Below are 13,754 nucleotides of genomic sequence, written 5' to 3'. Positions count from 1 at the left end.
TGCCATCGCTGAAGGCGCCCTCCGCTGCTATGGCCGCCTGCCTGGCGTGGTGGGCCCAACGCTTCGTCGAACGGTCCTTAAGTGTCTTAGGTTTAAACCTACTACACGCTCTTCGGGGTGGTCCCTCGGCAAGCAGAGATTGCACGTGGTGTGCCTGTCGACCCAAGGATATTTGCGGTTGCACTTGGGGCAGAATTGAAAAGGGGTACCCTCCATACGCACCTTGAGGCAGCGGGCTGTTAAGTGTAGGAAATGTATAAGGTGTACCTATATACCAAGAGTGTGGAGTATGTACCACCCCCCACTCTCCCTACTTGCAGGGCCGAGGCCAGCGGCCTACCAGGCCCGGGCCGAGGCCAGCGGCCTTCCGAGGCCCAAATCCGTCGTGCAGCCGGCGTCGAGTGTCGAAGTTCGACGTTGGGGTGCGGAAGGATGTCAATAGATTAATAATTTAAAATTTTAGCAAAAGTATGGCTAAGGCCAGGGGACTCCACAAGATGCTTCCGACCAGTATGGCGGAAAAAAACAATCTGAGGATCCTAGACGCGTGAGGGATCTTGGGTATAGTGGACGTCACACCAGGGATAGTATTACTGGCACGCCTTGTGTTGACGCCCATTTTTGAGTTTCGAAAAACAAACTGTAATACTCCGCAGCTTCCACTAGATGTCGGCCTATGCACAGCATGTGATCTAAGCAGATTCCACATGCCTCAGAAATATATATATATATATATATATATATATGAGCAAGCACCATCAATCGCTGCTCAATCCTCTTTTTGTCTCAACAACCTATCTGTCTTTTGATTGCCGCCAATCGTTTACTACACTTTTAACTCAAACCAACAGCACTTCCAACTTTCACAATTTATTACTTTTCAGAACTTCATACATCAAAATAAGAACCACAATAATAACACAATACAAATTAACAACCCCTGTGATCGCCTTCTCTGTTCCCTATAATTATTTATAGTAAGGGGTATTCTTTCTTCACCTCCAATTATATTACCCCATACAGAGTTTAAGACACCACCTTCCATGGTCCTGACCATGTGTATTCTCTCTCCTAATTTTCCGACTGGAATTTAAGACGCTGTCTTCTAGCTCCCTTGCAATAGGATAACCTAGGCGTTCCTTTATTCATACAAAACTTCCCATGACACAGTTATTTTCATAAAATATCACAATCCCGCCCCTTTATATTGCCATTTCTACTTACATCCGTTTAATCGACTCGAAGCCTTCGGTATCAACTCCTCCTCCACCCGTGGAACCCGAGCAGGGATTTCTTCAACGAAGGACCTGCCCACCATCTCAGTTCTTCTTGCAAGTTTATTCCTATTGGCCGCTCTCCACGGGAAACTCCACAATCTTCCAGCTAATGGCAGAGGATGCTCGATCGTCCAAAACTCTAAAGCCGAACTAGTTTAGATCTGAAACCATATGCACCACTACCACATGAGCTGGTGGCCCTTGGAACATGGATCTATTACTGGATGGGATTACACCAGAGTAATTCTGAGTCCAAATAACCAGACAAACTCAAGAAGATGGCAAGTTGCTGTTTTATTGGCAATTATCTAAAACGGGGAGTTCACAAAGAAAATCATTGGACGTACGCTCATTTCTCCGCGATTTCCACAAAAAATACAATTATATACTTAATACGTCAGAATGACGTCATGCTACTTGGCAATAGTGAAAAACCTATCAAGGGTTGGGAAAGGTTATGGGACACATTTAAATATACATTCATATAGGAGCTAGGTTTGTTATTGGCTGTCCGATATCAGGTGGACAACTTAAGCCTACCTCTTCATATGTGTCATTTAAGAAAAATCAGTTACAAAGTGTTTCATTGGTTTCTTAAGTGCTTTAAGGTCCTTCGTTATACGGACTAATACAATTGGTTAGGCACACTTGTGCCATGTCCGGAAAAACCGGTTCAAATGGCAGCACATAAGCCAAGACCCAGGTGCAAGTAGATATATAAGCCCACCATCTATCACCCATGCCTTCTGTCATGACATTCTCTTTGTACTTGGCCTTGTACAGTATTCTTGTCCTGAGAATGCAACAGGATTCAGGGCACTTGCTATCGTATCTGCAATTCCAAGTTCAAGCCCTATTTCCATCCTCAACTCACGTGACAAGAGACCACGATTCTGCTCATTCTGCAAGCTTTTAAATGTTTTAAATGAATTAAGACTTGGCATTCTTTGTGCTGCTTCTTACAGCTTAACTTGAGAAGATTCATCCTCTGCACACAGGTTCCTCTTCAGCGTAGATAGCGGACCTCAACTTCTCAGTTCTTGACTTCAGGCCAGACAGCCTCCCAAAGCAGCTCCAATAACCTGCTATTCTACTGTGACACAGCCTTCCATTTTCTCTCCATTATTCTTCGGCTATTATTTCATGATACCAAAGTCCAGTTTTTGTACAATGACGGCTCTGCCTGCATTCTATTCACTACTTATAGTTAGCCCACATGATGACTAGATCTATTTTAAGGAAGCAGGTATGTACATTCTTCATACTTCTATCAGAAGTGTTATTCTTGTAAAGGGTATGGACATGTTGCAACGTGCTGTCCAGTGAATATAGTTGGCATTCCCAAATTCCTATCATCCAGAGAACCTGACCAGACTCAAGAAAATAGAGAGGAAAGGTTGGAACCATCAATAATAACAGATTATACATGCAACCCCAGGATGGGGTGTTAGGTGGTAAGAAGAATTTTAGGAAATCTGAAAATAAGCGAAGAAACTGTACGGGTCAGAGAAAACCTTATGCCTTTGTATACACTGGAGGGAAACATCATACAAGCTTCTTGTTACATTAGAGTAAAAAGTTGTTTGGGCAGAATTTGACACCAGAAGTAAGGAAAGTGCCATAAGAACAGGGTTACTTTCCCAGGAGGTGTGGGAGGGGGGGTAAGAAGTTGGAAAAAAGAAGGTAGCTTATGTACATGGCCATAGAAAAGATACCTGTTAACCCAAATCCCTAATACCATTTTGGGAAAGTAACTAGATCTGACGGTAGCAGTTATTGCCAATGCAACTGCTCAATTATTTCTGGGGAGGGACATACCCCCATTTCCAACAATCCTATAGTTGAACGTCCTCACCTAATGAAACTATAACCTCCCAAAAGAAAAGCTATTGGGGAGGAAAGTGTTAATTCTTTGAAAATAAATCCAATGTCCCAACAAAAAGGGTCTAACATAAGGGATATCGAGGGTTTCTTGGACTGTCAGCCTTATTGCTTCACAGTGGAACCCTGGAAGGACCGAGAGCAAGATGAGGTAAATTCCCCCCTTAGGTTTCCATGTGAAACATCTTGTTCCAACTAGCATTGGGGAAGGTATGTGAGACAGTTGAGGCTATTCTCACTCCTAACCCCCTTGGATCCTCTGCGCAGGTGGCCAGGGAAAGGCCATCGCTTTGGAACCCGACCCTGGGGGCAGAGACGCAAGGGAGGATCACCAGGGTGGAGGGTCCTTGGGGACTGGGGAGTCCTTGGGCGAGACATGGTATCCCCATTCCCTATTGACAACCAACCCAAACCTTCATAGGCTGTTATAAGCCAGTTCCTCTCATTTCTCCACAATTGACACTTGACAATACTGGGACGAAGAAGAGACAACTAAGAACAATGAAGACTATGCTCTTTGATTGTGGTCAGGCAGGGCTAATTGGACATTCTCACTTCCAGCCTGTCAAGAGGATGCAGGTGTATAAAAGGAGACCACCCCAGTGGAGAAGAGAGCGACAGGAGAAGCAGCAAGGAGGCCGGTGTAAGTAGCAGAGAACCCTACTGGAGAAGAACGCCAAGTAATTGAGGACTACAGAGAGAGACAGTCCATGGAAGTGTGGTGTGGGAGCTGAAACTCCCTGGAGCAGGCTGAACAAGGCAAAGGGAGCAGTGTGGAACAGCTGCCCCTTTCCATTTTGCTCCAAGTGCGTATTCCCCTGTGTTGGAGGACCAAAGCAGAAGGCTGTGTGATCTGGAATGCAGCAAGAACTGTTAAAGCGACCAGCGAGTTTCTGATGAATGCGAAACCCGGTGCGCGAGTGTGTGAAAAATATTATTTGCTGAATACTTTGTATCGGAGTGGTACCTTAAAAGAGCACGTTTTCGAATGTCTCTGGTCCGTTCATTGTCAATTACCAAACAGCTGGGAACAGTCAAGAGACACCACAGGGATATTTAATTAAAGTGAAACAATTATTGAAAAACATATAAAACTAAAAGGAACCATAAGCAAAACATATAATTATTGAATACCAAACTGAATCAAAACCTTGTTAACACACAGAATTAAGACATTTGGAACCCCAAAAGGAAACAGAACTTCAAATCCAAGCAAACCATTATATGTTGAAGCGCTGAAATAAATATAACTTTAAAGGATAAGCAAACCACAGTATGCTGAGTTCTAAAATGAATATGATTTTAAAGACCATGCAAACAAAAGATAATGCAGCTTGATTTACAGTGGAAGTTTAAAAGTTAAAGGAGTACTGATATCAACTTGTGTGAAAGCTACAAACTATAGGAACACATATTTGGAAACGAAATTAACCGAACTGTAGAACTTAAAATTATGAGCGAAAGGCTATCGCGACTGTAAAATGAAAATGAACTAGCTAAGCATTATCATTACACGTAATACTTTGCTAAATATTTTCAATTCTCATTTTCTTTCTCATAGGTGATCGCAGAGTCAACATGATGACATTATGTAAACACCTTAATGCTTACTAATATTTATGTATGTACCTATTGTATGTAATTCATGTTTAACTAACTTATATAATACCACTAAATGATGAATTTTATGTCTTTGTAAAGTTGAATTGTCAACTAAATCAAATAAAATAAAAAAAAAAAAACTTAAAATTAAGAAGATAAGGATACTTTATATTTGAACTGTGTTGCTTAAAACTTTGGAACGGGAACCCTGAGTCCTGACTTGGGAAAGGGAAACCAGAGTCCTGATTAAGACTATTTTATCTTAAATCCAAGGAAGGTAATTTTGAGACTTTTTTCTGAACTGTTTTACACTTGGGGAAGAGAGCTAATAGAAAGCTGCCAGCTGGAAGGCTCTCAGAACGTTGTGTTAAACACTGTTTTCTTTTGGTTGATGACATCCCTACACATTGTATAGATTTAGTTGTGAGGGCAAGTATAGGTTTGTATGTCAGGGATAGGATCTTGTGCACAATTCTTTGTTTAACTGGAGCTTTTTTCTGAAATCAGATACATGGTTGCTCTAGGCCAAGCAAATAAATTGTCCTAATGGCACCATTCTGTGCGGTCTGCAGGCGGGTAAGATTGGTTTGAGAAGTGCCGATATGTAGGCTATTGTAGTAGTCTAACCGCGAGTTAGGGATCTGTTGTTGATGGTAAGATAGGGCCTGATCTGGTGTAGAAGTTTAATGATATAACCGCAGGAGGAGCGATCACTTGCGACATGTTGTTTTGTTGACAACTTGGAGTCCAGTGTGACACCTAAAAGTTTCATTGAATGACAGGAATCTGGATGCAAAAAAAAGTGTCTACCACTTAAGACACCCCGTCCCCTGCACACCATTTAAACTGAAAGTCCAGTCAACATTTTTGAACACATTTCATCGATTTACTTATGATCTCATAATGAATAAACAACAATACTGTGTAAACAGCACATATACTTTTCAAAACAAAACTTCTGGGTACGTAGTGCCATATATTCAATACATCATATAGTTCTTCTCCCAGTCAATGGGAGGAAAATAAAGCAAAACTTGTAACACAGGAACTTGAGGCTCTACGGGTTTCGGGGGTATACCCATTCTTCAGGAGCAATCAACTGAGAAATAACAAAAACATTGTCAGGCTAATATTTCACTCAAATTTCCACAAAATGTCCATGCATAAATAGGATACTCATGCCTTTTGGTGTCATGGTCCCAACCACTGTGACTCCTAAGTGAGGTTGTTAGGTGAGTATTTTGCGAAGGGTATTAGATAAGGGGAATCGAGCTCAGCCAATCTATGCTAGATATTGTGAATACCAGAAGAGTATGATGCAGGCAGTCAATAGTCACAGTGATCCGATCATTCTTTAAGAGTGATGATAGAAATGTACCTTATTAGTAAGGAGTGGTGAAACCTCAATTCATACGATCATGCGTGTTGCTAAGTGTAAAATCTACTTGCCTATCTCCAATCTGTTGTCACTGTGGTCTGCACCTATCAACAAGAGTGATCGATGTTACACTACCGTGTTCATAATAACTAATCAGGTATTGAAAGTCCATAACTCTATTCCACACCTTCCTGTGAGCCGCAGTAAGGTGTCTAAATGGAATATAGGAGTGCATTGATGTATTCATTTACCATGGACCATCAAGGTACATCTGTCCACCTTTTCAATTGGGTGTAGGTAATTGTTTACCCTCCAGTACTCTGTCAGGGAAGTCAGGAAGTAATTTACTGAGCCCTGTATTGCATAAGCGCAAAGGTCTAGGATGAGAATCGTCGTTTCCCTACTTTTAAATCCAGGCGGGGACTGTATATTTAGGAATATTGCCCTCTGTACTTAAAACCAAATGGTGGGTTTCAGAAAAACTCCCAAGTGAGCAAAGCCTACAATGACAAATGTACACTTACGTAAGTACGTGTGGGCGTACAAAATTTCAATATACAGCACACATATCATATCCGTGGTAATGTTCAGCCCACAATCCATGTACTCGTCGAAGCAGTACAAATACTTCAAGATCTATGATACCGTCCCTGTGACATGTACGAAGCAGTTCATATCGCTCTGTCTTCTTCCGAACTCGGAACTCCAGTGATCAGGTGATTAGTCACGTGATAAGACTCATGCAACTTTATATAGTGTAATGTAGCGTGTGTGAAACCACTAGACAGTCACTTACAATGGGATACGGCCATGTTGGAAGGGTCCTTGATACCCGCTAGCAGAGCGCATTAAAGCGTATGTAGACACATACTAATACTGGGGTGTAGTCCAATAAAGGGAATCCATAGAGTCACCACAAATGTATTCATTTCCTGAGTAGTCCCTAATAAAACTGCCTAGTCGGCGCTTATGATAAATGGGAAATCTAGTTTAATGTCCATGTTGAAACTGCTCGCGATCTCGGCGGTCATGATAAATGGGAAATCTAGTTTAATGTCCATGTTGAAACTGCTTGCGATCTCTTTTCAAAACTACTAAAGAGAAAACGATGCATCATGCCCAAGTTAGATCTATTAACTAAAGCAGAAAAGGGCACATCTTGGAGCAAGACTGCACCAAGAATACCTCCTTCATAATTATTGTGTACCAGGCAGTCATAGATGTAAATAAATGGTTGCCAACGTGGTCGACCTTTCCAAGATCTCAAGTTCACTAAAGCTCTAAGGGCACCCCCGCCGTCAACTCCAATACATATATCACTCTATTGTCATATTTCACACTAAGGGGTGAATCTTTCCTTCAATATGGTCAAGTCTGTACTACAGATCTCAAAGGAAAGGTAATGCTCATCTGTCTCCATACCTCAATCGTATTACTTGATAAAGTGACTGTAAAGAGCAGATACCCCACCATACCTCTAGAGATTCAAATAAAACAATTAAGTGAAGTCCTCATTCATTCCTTTAGAATCGACTGTGTCAAGTAGGTCAATCCAAATCTCCCTCTATCTGTGTCTGGTATTGTAGTCTCCCCCTCTCAGAGGTTGTCTCACCACTTCAAGAATGTTAAATCAAATTTGCGCAATTCAGTGTCTCTGTGTCAAAGTGTGTAGCCACCGGTGATTTTTCATTTTTACAGCGGATGTTCGATTTATGTTCTGTCCATCGTTCGTGGGCTGATCTGGATGTCTGCCCAACATACAGGAGCCCACATGGTCCCTTAATGCTGTAAAGAACCCCTGTAGATCTACAGGTGGCGAAATCTTTAATCCGATTTATTTTTTACCTGTATGAGGATGTTTAATGTAGTCTCCTTTGCGTATATTGTTGCAGTGACTACATAATAGACAGGGAAAAGTCCCCTTTCTTTTTGATGATAATGTAGTCTGATCATCTTTCGATGTCCTTTCTGCTTTCACCAATTTGTCTCGAAGGTTCATACGCCGTTTATATACCATCATAGGTGGTTCAGGGAATAACCAACAAGATCGGGTCATGGTGTAAAATTGACCAATTATTCTGTGTAATCTTTTTAATGTGGTAGCTTTGTCTTGAATATTTTGAGATGTAGAGAAGAAATCTCGACTCCTTCTTAGATTTCGGGCAAAGTAGCTGATCTTTCGATATCTTAGCAGCTCTAGCAGTAGCTTCTTGGAGCACCTCCTCTGGGTAAACTCTGTTAGTACATTTCTCAGATAATTCTGTGCATTCTATGGTGAAAGATGTGGAGTCTGAAATGATTATTTTCAATCGCAATATTTGGCTGTACAGTAGACTTTTCATCATGGTTTTTGGATGAAAGCTTGCAAAATGAAGAAGATTGTTAACGTCTGTAGGTTTGTGATATAATTGTAGTAGTGATTCTGGTATTCACAATCGCTAGCTACACATCTAAGAAATGTAACGTGAGATCTCCAAACTCCATTGTAAACTTAATGCATGGATGTACACTGTTTAAATATTCAAAAAACTGTTGCAGTTCTTCTTTTGAACCACACCATATGCCGATAATATCGTCAATGTAACGCTTCCAAATCAATATTTTCGAAACCCATTCCACTTTCTATAGTACATACATAAAGATGTTTGCGTAAGCCAGTGCCATCGCTGACCCCATAGAGATGCCCGACACTTGTGCATAGAACTTTCCCTTGTACCTGAAGAAATGATTGTACAGAATGATTGTGATACATTCGATAATAAATGATTTTTCAAATTTCACATTATCTGATTGAAGTAGAATCCATTCAATTGCATCTATTCCCTCATTGTGAGGTATGGAAGTGTATAAACTGGAAAGATCAAATGAAAACAGTATACAATCTGGTGATAAGCAGGTAATCTCATTCAAAGAGTTCAAAAAGTCAGTAGTGTCTCTTAGGTACATTGGAAGGACTTGTACAAGCGGTTGCAGGATCTTGTCGACATATGTAGCCAGTGGATCTAGGATACTCTCAGTACCCGCTAGGATTGGTCTTAAGGGTGGTTTCAATTTATCTTTATGAATTTTGGGTTACCCATAAAATATCGGGATAGTTGGACATTTACTGATTAGAAATGTTTTCGTTTTGTCTGTAATCCAGTCATTCTCATGTGCTTTCTCTACAGTTGTTTCAATGATCATTTTAATAATGGACATTGGATCCTGATCCAAAAGTGCATATGTCTATGTGCCCTTTAACATTTCCATGCAACTTTTATGATAGAATCAAGTATCCATTATAACGATTGCCCCGCCTTTGTCTGTAGGTTTTAATGGTAGATCTTCGTTCTTGGCTACAGTCTCAATCTCTGTAAATTGCTGATCTTTTAAATTGAGCAGATATTTTTTAGAATAGTCGATCTTCTTTAAATCTTGTTCTACTTTATACTTGAACATATTCAACACTGGATTTTGAATCGGTGGATCAAATGTACTTTCTGGTTTGAGTTCAAGTCTGTCATCTGTCAGATCCAATACGTTTTCAAATGGTTGTGTTTCGAAAAAATATTTTTGGTCGTATCTTTCGCAATAAGTGATGTAGACTGACTTTCTCATCAAAAAGACTTGTATTGGAAGGTGGGGATGAATGACAAACCCTTATTCAAAATAAACATCTGATTAGCGGTCAGACTTTTACAAGAAATGTTTACTACAATGTAATCAATTATTTGTTTTTCTGCCTTGATGGCCTTTTTACTGCGTCTAACTTGCTTTATTCTAAAAAAAAAGGTGTTTTCTCAGTGGATACACCAGGCACTGGAACTGTTGTTGTTTCTACAGTGACTGCCTTCTTTCCTTGTTTGTGTGGTGTTGGTCTCTTTGGTTCAATTGGTTCTCCTATGCTCCCGTCACTACTGTTATGTGAACTAGAAGGATTTGTGTGTGGTTTCGGAAATCTGGGATTATTGCGTTGGGCATAATATTCTTGCCAGGAATAGACCATATCATTAAGGTAATCGAATGTATCTCTCACATTTTCTCAGTTTTCTCTGTTCTATGTCATTTTTCTATGACTCCAGTTTTACATTGACATCATCCAAGATAGCTGTTAAATCTTGATCTGATTTAAGTTTAATGAGTTGACTTTTCAATTAAAAAATGTATTTGTCAATCAAGTTTAGAGATTTGCCAGTTCTTCTATAGTTAACAGAATTAAATCTAGGGAACATTTATTGAGGATTTGCTCCCATTTAATGATGAATTCTTTGACGTCTTTGCACAATGTTGAACGTAGGTACACTCTCAGGACACCAGTGTGTTTGCATGCAATTTCTGTGCAATCTCAGGCCCGATAATGCGTTCGAGTTTAAATATCAGCCTATCTGGGTTCTCCCATTTATCAGCAGTTTTCTCTGTCACACCAAATAATGCTAGAATTCTCTTGGCTTCCTCGTTTGAGAAAGCTAATGTTGTGGCATGTTTTTTCCGTAATTGCATTAATTTTAGAAAAGGACACGTTAAGTCAATTCAGGGTGCTGCCTCTAGTTTGCGCCACACTGCGAAACAGAGATCAACTAAACAACCTATTTGTCTATATGCGCACACCTATGCGTAAACTAAGCTAAATAACACATTTAGAAAAATGCACTTGCTTAGGGTGCAGGGGAGGAATACAGACCCTGGCACGAGGCCCGAACAACATATAATATAAGAAAAAGTGTCTACCACGAGACACTCGTGTCCCCGGCACAACCAGTCAACATTTTTGAACACATTTCATCAATGTACTTATGATCTCATAAAGAATTAACAATACTGTGTAAACAGCACATATACTTTTCAAAACAAATCTTCTGGGTATATAGTCCCATATATTCAATACATCATATAGTTCTTCTCCCAGTCAATGGGAGGAAAATAAAGCAAAACTTGTAAAATAGGAACTTGAGGCGCTATGCGTTTCAGGGGTATACCCCTTCTTCAGGAGCAATCAACTGTGAAATAACATATAAAAACCTTGTCAGGCTAATATTTCACTCAAATTTCCACAAAACGTCCATGCATAAATAGGATACTCATGCCTTTTGGTGTCATGGTCCCAACCACTGTGACTCCTAAGTGAGGTTGTTAGCTGAGTATTTTGTGAAGGGTATTAGATAAGGGAATCGAGCTCAGCCAATCCAGCCATCTCTGTCATACAATAAAAGCCCATTGGAGGGATGTGGATCATGTGACCTTGGCTGCCTCAGATCTTGACATCAACTCCCATCCCCAGGTCTAACAGCACCGGGAAATAGAAGAGGCAGGATCCGGGGGCTGTTTATTCCCAGACAGCCAATACTAGCACAATTAGTGTTTCTCTTGTCTGTGTTTTATTGGTGTCATTTTAACTTCATTCCTGCAAAATAATCCCATGGGAAGAATGCTGGTCACATGACCTCACCCACACCCGACATCTGCTGCAACTATAGGATCCTCAGACTTTGTTGGGACATTAAGCTAAGAGTAGAGGTTAGGGGGTACCTCCGATCTACCGGTTTGCCATGTCACCATATACTCCCAGAAACTGCTCGAGCAGTTAAGGGAACCCTCTGTTGCCCCCCCACCAATCACTGCCTCAGTTGTTGCCACTAACCCTGATGCTAGATGTCCCACACTGCAGTTTTGCTTCTCAGTCCCCATCCCACTGTGATATTTCTTTCATCTACAACAATTCCAAATGAGTGTAGCTGTCCGTCACTGAGTTTCGCCTTGTGTCCCCACTGTAACTTCTTCTACTATGACCAATGTAATTTTGCTTCTATGTGGCTTTTATGTGTCCCCCTGAATTTATTTTCTGGGTACAACATGATTCTGACCTGGGTGTTCCATGAGGTCATTTTGTACTTCAGTTTTACAACGTTTTGATTTACATGACCCCACCATAATCCTACATGCCCATTGTAACTTTATTCCTGGATACAGGTCCTCAAGTGCACACTATTTATATCTGATGCCTTTGCCCTTTATGCTCCTGCCCGCTCCTCACTGCGACACTGGTCCTTGGTAGAGACCACAACCTGCCTCTTCACTATCACCAAATAAACACCTGCTTCCATTGTCGGGTCTGCTCCTGCATGCCCCTTGCTCCAGGGTACCCGCCTTCTATAGAGACCTGGACCTGACTCCTTCTTATTCCTAACTTAATATCCAGACCTCAGTACTCAATGTCCACTCATCAAGCACACTGCCCTGGCCCCGCCCCTACAATGTGATGGCTTTGCAATCTGCTACTATGCTGCAAAGAAACACTATAGCCAGGGAGTCCCACCTTCTCCTCTGAACCATTTACTTTCAGAACTACTCCACCAACCTGGAAGGGTCTCCTCAACAGAAGCCTACAACAGCATGTAAAAGGTGCACAGACAGCAGAACCCAAGCAGTGGAGAGGCTCATGAAGCCAACTGATTTCTATTATGAGACGGAATGCAACGAATCATCCAGAAACCTCAACTGTAGCACTGATAACTGGCCCACAAGACCTCACCTCATATGTCATGACACCACACGAGATGCTTAAAACATTTTGGAACATACACACCCCCAATCACAGTAAAACCACTCCACAATGAAGACCCAGCCAAAGAGAGGAATCATCCATCTCAAAATCTCAGATTGAGCATAGAAACATACCACTGACCAACAAACAAATTAACAAGGAAAATACATCAAGCGGCTAATCGCTGCATATCATACCATTAATCACCAAATATTACCCTCCAACCAACTTTCATTGGAGTCAAAAACGTAATCCCAATTCCAAGAAAAACATGCTCAACCTCTTCAAAGAATAATGCATCACACATCAGAAAACCGAACATCATGCCCTCAGTCGACCAACAGCCCAGATAAAACATACAGGGGAAAAAAGGAAGAGAAAACCACACCACCAGCTGCCTCCCCATCAACACCCGATCCATATCCAAACACAGCACAGACAATTAAGACCTGCTCAGTCAAAACAGAGCTATAATCCTTAACAGAAACTGGTCTTTCAGATTACTTTTCTGCAGTAATCACAGGGTCATTCCCTGGACTACAAGTTCAAACTCACAATATGCACCAGCAGGAGAGTTGATTTAATTGCACTTGTACTGACATGAATTAATTTTTTTTGCAGTTAAAACATGCCTTGATGCCCATAAATTCTGCGCTCGACAAGCAAGATGTATAAAGAATACCTGGGTAGTTAGAATTAAGTAAAGTGTATGTTTCACCTTATATGCAAGTCACATTAATGGATTAGCAAGGCCCATTATGAAAAATAGGGTTATAATGCTTAGCACTTTCATAGCTCTTAGAAGTATTAGAGCCATGGAGATTTAGGCTTTCACTGCAAACATGTATAACTTCACTATACCACTTAACAGCAGATTGCATATTACAGGTATTAGATGGAGACATATGTATTGAATTAATGATGTAGACATTATTATACAGTAAAAGAGCCTATGGTTGTATTATATTGCATGTATAAATGAATTCAGGAAAGTCCCTTTTAGAATATATTCTTCGGTTCTCAGCTCGGAAACAATGAGAACGAGGCCAGAAAGAAATACACATTCAGAAGGTTGGACAGGACTAAGATAAAACCA

This window comes from Ambystoma mexicanum, chromosome 3p (assembly GCF_040938575.1).
Source record: "Ambystoma mexicanum isolate Mex_15411 chromosome 3p, UKY_AmexF1_1, whole genome shotgun sequence".
Classification (NCBI taxonomy): domain Eukaryota; kingdom Metazoa; phylum Chordata; class Amphibia; order Caudata; family Ambystomatidae; genus Ambystoma; species Ambystoma mexicanum.
This window is presented reverse-complemented; position numbering follows the sequence as displayed.